Below are 8,284 nucleotides of genomic sequence, written 5' to 3'. Positions count from 1 at the left end.
AAATAATTTTAAAATTAAATAATAATATAAAATTTATTTAAAAAGTATAAAAAAATAATGTAGAATAAATTAAGGCTTGGTTTGGCATAACCAAAAAAAGTCAAAAAGTCACTTATTTAGTTTATCTCAAACATCTCCTAAATGTTAACCATTTTATTAGAATATATATTGCAGTTATATTTTAAGTTCACAATAAAAAATAAATATCATAATTTAATTAATAAAAAATAAAAGAATAGAATAAATTAAAAAATTAAATTTATGATAAAATAAAAATAAATTCATTTTATGAATATTTATGTTAAAATTTGTCGTCAAACTTAAAGGGGATTTTTTTAAGATCCTGGTATTAAGATTTTATACTATAAAGGACATTCAATATTTCATAATGTCTAAGGTCCCTCAAATCAAACCAGAAAAAATTCAATCTAAAAAAATTCTCTAATCCAAGTTAGAGAAAATTCAATCCAGAGTTTAGAGAAATTCTCTGGTCCAAAGAAATTTTAGAAAATTTCTTCCTAGAGAAAATCACCTCTTTCTAGAGAATAACACCACTACTTGACTATGAGAACAAATTAGCAATTCTTTTTCTCAGTAACCAAATAAATAACATCAATCAAATAACCTCTCCAAAAAAAAGAACCTGATCAGGTCGTTTCGTAATGCGTCCATCGCCAAATGAGTTTATCAATAAGGATCAATTTGGAGGAAAAAATCCAGAGAAAGAGAGAGAGATTGCTTCACACAAACCAACCTGCATTAGAGTAAATGAACCATTCTTCATAGATCTTCTGGTGCCATTTGGAGCACTTTTGGAAACACTTACAAATAATAGATGAATCGAGCTCCATTCTTGAATCAAAAAATTATTAAAATAAAAAATAAAAAGAGATTTGCAAATGGATCGAATCGACCGAGTTTTTAAAATTACAAATACATTTTTGAAGTTTTGTTGTTTTGTTGTTTGGGGGTGTATCAAATTTCCTTGTAATAGATAAGTGTGGGATTTAGGGACCTTAGATATCAAAAAATAATATTATAGATCTCTTTCATTATTAAAAATGGGAGAGAGACCTTAGTCTAATTTTCCCAAACTTAAACATACTTTTTAGAAATAAAACAAGATATATTGATAAAATCATTAAAATCGGTCAAAAGACCAATTAACTTATACAAAAATTAATTAATTAAAAGTTTTAAATTTTATTTTATTTTAAAATTTAAATTGTTTTCAATTAAAATATGCACAACGCTATAATATTAAATATGAGCATATGTTTACTTTCTATAATTAAAACCACTCACTTTTTCTCTCTTTTTTTAATGTGGGATTGTGTAAAATAAAAATTAATAAAGTTTATTTCGAATCAAACAATATCAGTCATTTAATCTTTAATTAAGTCAATTTTTAATTTATTTCGAATCAATCTAAACCAATATGTTTTGATAAAACTGCTAAGCTCACTGTTAAACCAACGAATCAGTCAAACTGAAAACAGTTCAACATAATCGACTAGGTCAAAAGACCGACCAACTTATACAAAAAATAATTAATTAAATCAAGAAAATTAGTATGAGATATTGAAACTCTCAAAAGACTTTTCACTAAAAATTCTCTTTTGCTTATATAACATATAGATAGACACTCAATTATTTTTATATATTTTTTCATAAAAAGTTAAAAAATATACAATCATTCCAAACACCTATTTATGTAATTTATGAAGGGACTTGATTGTCTATCTGACTCACTCATTTTGGCAATGCAATCCGTTTATTTTGTAAAGCTTGTCAAGTAGATTATTCATATAAAAAATTAAGCTAATCAAATATCAATAGTCACTTAATTAAATTTATAATTGTAAAAAAAGAAAGAAAAAAGTAATGAACAGTATTTTTTTTAATAAATGTGATCCGATGCTTCCGATATCAAATCAATTGAATTTTTTGGTATAAATGATTTTCTCGGCAAACTCTACAAAATAAACGATTCAAATTTATGATCTAAATGGTCTCAAAGTGACCCAAACTAGATGGTCTAGTTGGAGACAATCCAAGCCCAATTAAAAGTATGTAACAAATTTTAAATTTTTTCTTTTTATACTTATTAATTTATTTTTATATTGACTAAAAAGGTTGAAAGAACTCAATTTGCATTACATCTCTCACAATACCAAAACTAATCTCATTTTAAAGAGTGTTTTTGTTGAGTTATTCAAGAATTAGTTATTGTCAATTATTAGATCAATTAACATTTTCTTTTTCTCACATGTGTAACTTTATAAATTAATAAATATTTAACACATAAAATTAGATCTCACCTTTAGCATGCAAATTTAAATTTGAAAAACCCATTATAAAATGATATAATTCCTCACCTTTAGCATGCAAATTTAAATTTGAAAAACCCATTATAAAATGATATAATTCCACTGCACTCAAGAAAATTATTTTAACATTCACTCATTCTTTCATATCACAAAAATGTACCAATCATTTCTCTTTAACCTATTCTCCCATGGTAAATTAGGTCATTGTCGAACGACAACCAATTCTTTGTCGACATTCATTCATCCTATTGTTGCTCAAGGTGAGTTAGCCCGTTGCTATATATTATTGCTGACCATTCTTTTAGTTTTAATTTTTATTTTAATAATTTAGTGTTTACACCTATTAATTTGTAAAAAGTATTGTTCAATGTTTGTAAATAGTTTGGGAGATGTTGAAGTGTTATTTGCGTGTAATTTCACATTATTTTGAAAGTGATTTTTGTGAAATATTATAATATATGATACAGAAAGAGAAAACAAAAAACCGTATTTATTACTTTATTTAGTCCAACAAATTAAACTTGTTTAGTTCTTAATTGGTTACGTTCGAACCTAACTAAAACACCACTTTTTAAAACTTCTACCTATTCATAAAGTATCATAAAAAAAATATCATGATGATGATCATGAAAGATTCTCTACTTTTGGATTACATATATAATAAAATACCACACATTAATCAAAAGATGAAAAATCTTCATGATACATTTTATGATATTTTTTTCATGATCCGTAGTATTAATCATTCATAAATTATTTTCACCCCAGTCTTAATACAAAGCAATGCACTTGGTGCATTGACTAATAACATTTTGCCCAAAAATACTACTAAAAAAATTAGAGGTGCAACTTAGACAGGATTAACCCAAGCAATCCGAACCGAGCATGAATTTTTTTAGGGCTTGGACAAGATATTTTCAAATTCAGTATGGGCTTGGAAAAAATTCTAAAACCCGAATTAAATTTGGGAGGACTTAGGCAAAGACGTCAAACAACCTGAAACCCGAATTATACATATACAGATATATAAAAAATATTAAATATACATATAAATTATTAGCCATTGCATGATATTAAAGTAATTTAGATTATTAAATCATATTGAATATATATTATATATACAAATAACATAAAATCTTACTTTTTTTTTTATTTCCACTCATAAATTGTAAAAACTACTATAGCGACATCTCTCTTACATTACATAAATTATTTATTTTGATGGCATTAATGATTTTCTATAATAAAAAAATGTAAATAGAATCAAATTTTAATAATTTAATAATGTAGCCAAAAAAAAAAACTGAAATTCATTTACAATTCAAGCAACTCAGAAAATTCAAGTTTAACTCAGGTCGAGCTTGTACAGACAATCTCGAGTTACAATTTGGGCATGGGCGGGCTTGGGCAGGTCTCAGCACAACTTGAGTTGGGGTTGGACAACCTTCCAACCCTACCAAACTCGCCCGAGTTGCACCCCTAAAAAAAATAATGTTATTGTTTTAGTGAGTTTTGTTTGAAATATTAAATTTCTACTATTACATATTATTTACGAATAAGAAAAAATCAAAAATTTTATTAGTTGTGTAATATTTTTTAACAAATTTATCAGCATATCATGTTGCAAGCGAAGAGTGTAAGAAGGGATGGAGAAGAAGGGTTAGAAAGGTTAGGGTATGGATGGCGGGAGTAGGTGAGGATAGGACGGGGGATGGCAAGGTAGGGGTTGGGCTACGACAAGTAGCAAAAATTGGACAATGACGACTACTGGTGGTGGAGGTAGGATTAAAAATTGAAAAAGTATAGGGACTTAGACGTATCCACCCAAAATTTTTTGGGTGTGATTGTGTGGTGAAAATTAATTTATATAGTATGGGATTTATGTAAGGTGTGGTGGAGATCAATATCTATGTAATTTATGAGTTGATGAAGATAAATTTGTAGTATTACTCTTAAAGGAGATTTATTATAAAATCATTTTTTAAGTGTTTGTATCTCAATTAGTCTATAAGATATTCTTATAATACAATAAATCCTATTATTTGAATATTTGATCTACTAAATCCTAATTCTCATATTTAAAGTATTTTATGGACATTTCTACCTTTACAAATATTTTTTGAACAATTAGCAATTTGGTGATGTGAACATTCATATTTTACAATGTGAATAGTCACATTGACGAGTGCATGTTCACATTGACATATTAACATTGATGGTATAAACATTCACATTGTCGATGTGAACATTCACATCACAGAACATTCACATTGTAAATCTAAATATTATTAGGGGTGTTTTGATAACTATGTCACTCATAGGATTTATTGAAATATAAAAAAAATAATATGGACTAAATGGAACATAAGTAAATAAAAATGAATTTATGAAAAAATGCCCCTACTCTTAAAAGTAAAATGCGCCAATAAAATGAATGAATTATAAATAGAGTGGTGCTATTAGCACCCAATCTATTATTTTGGACCCTCACTTATAAATTTTGAAACCCTTAAAATTTCTTTTCTCCTCCAAATAATACCAAAATTATCCTTGTGAAAATATTTCACCAATTCAATTGAACCCTCACACCCCAAAAAAACATCCCTTTCAAAAAAGCCAACAAAACTCCTGAAGAAGAAGAAGAAAAAGAAGAAGAAGAAGAAGAAGAAGAAGAAGAGTCAAGTGTGATTACTGTCTCTGCTCTCTCTCTCTCTCTCTCGCCTCATCCTTTTCTTCGGTGATTAATGTTCGATTATTGGTTCCCAAACAAATAAACAATGTTTGGGCCTGTGTTCCCGAACTTCAGTCATATGTTCGGGAGTTCAGTCCTAAACAATATAATGAACAGATTTTATTATTTTTGCCATTTTTTTAAAGAAACTTACCCTTATAAGATCAATCTCATTTGAGTTAAAAACACCATCAAAGTTATAAATTTCCTTTGAACTTTTATTGTTGTACTTTTCTCGTTTTATAGAGTTGTGGTTACTGAAAAAATTTTCACTCATTATCATTGCCGAAAAAGTGTGGGTAATCAAATAGTTGCTATTGTTACTGCCGGAATATTGCTGTCAAAGAGTTTTCAAGATTTTGAGGATGAGTAAGTTTTGAAGGTGATATTTGGAAAAGATGGATGTGTGGTGATGGAAGTGAGTGCTCTCATAAACCCTAATTCATGATGTAGTAATGTGTGAGTTTAATTATAAGATAGAGTGTCCCAAAATTAATGATATATTTTTTAATAATTTTATTTGAGGTTATTATTGTAATTAAAAAAAACTAAAAATTGAGAAGTTTAAAATAATTCATGCAATGCTAATAACAACACCCTTATAAATGATTTAGGCCTCGTTTGGGAACAAGCTAATTTAGTAACTTTTTGACTATTAAACTAAAAAAGTAGGTAAAAAAAACTTATATGTTTGGGATGACTTTTTAGCTAATTACGAAAAGATGTGCAAAAAGTAGAGAGAAAAGAGAATCTTTGACTTTTTTGTATGAATTGTTGACTTTTTAGCTAAAAAGTAACTTTTTGACTTTTTAGCTAAAAAAGTAAGTCTCCAAATGGGGCCTTAGTGAAATTTTAAAATGACGATTTGGTACTTTCGAAGATGATGAGAAGCCCATGCCTAGTGGGTCTCACCTACACCGAATAATCTGGTGATGCCTGATAACCTGCTTTCTGAATTTGTCCATAATGATTATATTGCCCTTGTGACCTCCATCGGGAAACTAGTGAACTCAAGGATAAAATAGTCAAGTGAATTACAACGGCAACTTGAAAGGACAGGCTTGAAAAATGAAAATTGTGGAGTGCACGGTCCCCCGCTCTCCACCTCCTCCTGTAGCCACATATGCAACCACTAAGCATTGTGGGTCCATTTCACATATATGCATCTATATGTGTAGGTCAAAGAAATCATAGGTCAAGAAATCATGGGGATGATAAGATTTTTGACAGATGCTATATTTTGCAATGTGAACACAAAAATTAATGGGAGAATCAAATACAAGATGTATAACCTATGATATATTTTGTAAATCTAATTTCAAATCAATAACGGGCAGATTTATAGGATGCATATGAACACATACTTTACAAACAAAACGTTTACTAAATTTAAAATAAATTCGACCTTAAAATTACTCTAATGTAATTCATTTTTCATTAGTGTGACCTATCTATTTATATATATTTTAAAAGTAATTATAATTAATTTGTAACACAATTTTATGGTATGATCAAATTGTTAGAATTTAGCAGTCCTCTGTATAATGTGTAAGTATTTTAAATGTATAACTAAAATAAACAAGTAAATAATTATGAAAATTAATTTCCAAATTTAATGTTTACAATGTTTTAAAATTACAGAACTTTAAGTCGAGGCTTTTGTTGGACACAATCTCCTTAAAGTAAATTTCGCCCTCACTCCGGTGTTTCGAGATTTACAGGCATCTACTACTCTCAGGATGCAACGACTATATCTTAGAAATGTAGCATAACAATTCCAAGCTGACGAACCACACCAGTGTTGAAATTGTTTCTTTCTTTCTCACCGACTCTTCCTAAAACTATTTGCAGATAATGCAAAACCAGTGAAGAGTGAAGAACAAGAGAAGGAAGAATGAAAATTGGAAACAAATTGAATGAATGAAAGAAAATAAGTTTGAATTTTGGTGCAAAACTGAAAAGAAAATAATTTTGAATTTTGAATTTTTCCGCAAGAAATTTTGAAAAAATTCAAACAAATTTTATCCAAAAAATATAGTATGGACTGACTCTGCTGGACGGCGAATGCACCCGTGTGTGTGTGGTGTGTGTGTGTGGTGAATTTGGGTCAAACTCACTTTGTTATAAGTCCCCTCCTTACAAAACTTAGGATATCCCATGGGACTTATCCCAAGTGTATCTACTTGTATACTCATAAAAAACCTCAAGCCTATCCTATGTGAAGCAAACACATTTAGCCCACTTTTCACGAAACTCAAATATGCGTTGAATGCTTATTTATCTGAAAATAATTTTAAGCAACCAAATACACAATATTATTTACTACGCGGCATTAAACATGAACCCACTTGGATCCGTTAAAATTAACACTTGGGTCCCACCTTAATTAATGTTCAAAGATAACAAAAAATAAATAAAATTATAAAACCATTTTCCAACACAAATTTTGCAATAATTTTCATTGAGATTTTGTGAAAATACATTAAAGCCAACAAGTTTAACATACATTATTTTTCCTAGTAACTTCAGACCAAGTTTGAGGCTTATAATTTTCCCTTATAAATTTGACTTAATGTACTTGTAGTCTAAACTTCAAGTTTAGTTACTATAATTTTTACTCTTATCATATTGATGATCAAGAGTCAAGTTTTTACATCATGTGGGATGAATTATTGTCCAACAATTTTTTTTTTCTTTCTCATAATTGAGTATTCGAGTCAAGCTTACATGTATCTCGATTAACCTCACAATTCACATAAAACATCCCTTCACATGAATCACACAAATTTTATGAATCCAACAACTTTTCTTAGGTGTTAGTTAAAAAGTTTGAAAGTTTGCTTTTTTAATAACATGATTGAGGTTGTTTTTTTTACAACACAAAAATAAGTATATCCAATTGACATAAATCTGTTTTAAGAAGTTGTGATCAATGGAGTGTTTATTTTGGTCTAGAGAATATACTAAAAGCTAAGGACACAAGAAAAAAGGTGTCATTTTGGCTTATTATTATTATTATTCTATGTATGTGGTTGGATTCCATTTGGAGTGAAAGCTCTTCCTGTTCTCTTTCTTTTTCTCTCTATCTATCGAGTAAATATTCAATGCAAAATGCACGTCGGTTCAATGCTGGTGATGATGGTGAAATGAAAATGAATGTAGAAGTTATTGGGTGATCTAGGTGCGACTTTAGTTCGTGCTCTATCATTATTTGATATGTGAA

Source organism: Camellia sinensis, chromosome 13 (genome assembly GCF_055761805.1).
Source record: "Camellia sinensis isolate YWXY chromosome 13, ASM5576180v1, whole genome shotgun sequence".
NCBI lineage: Eukaryota > Viridiplantae > Streptophyta > Magnoliopsida > Ericales > Theaceae > Camellia > Camellia sinensis.
The sequence above is the reverse complement of the archived record's forward strand: the minus strand, read 5'-3'. Positions refer to the sequence as shown.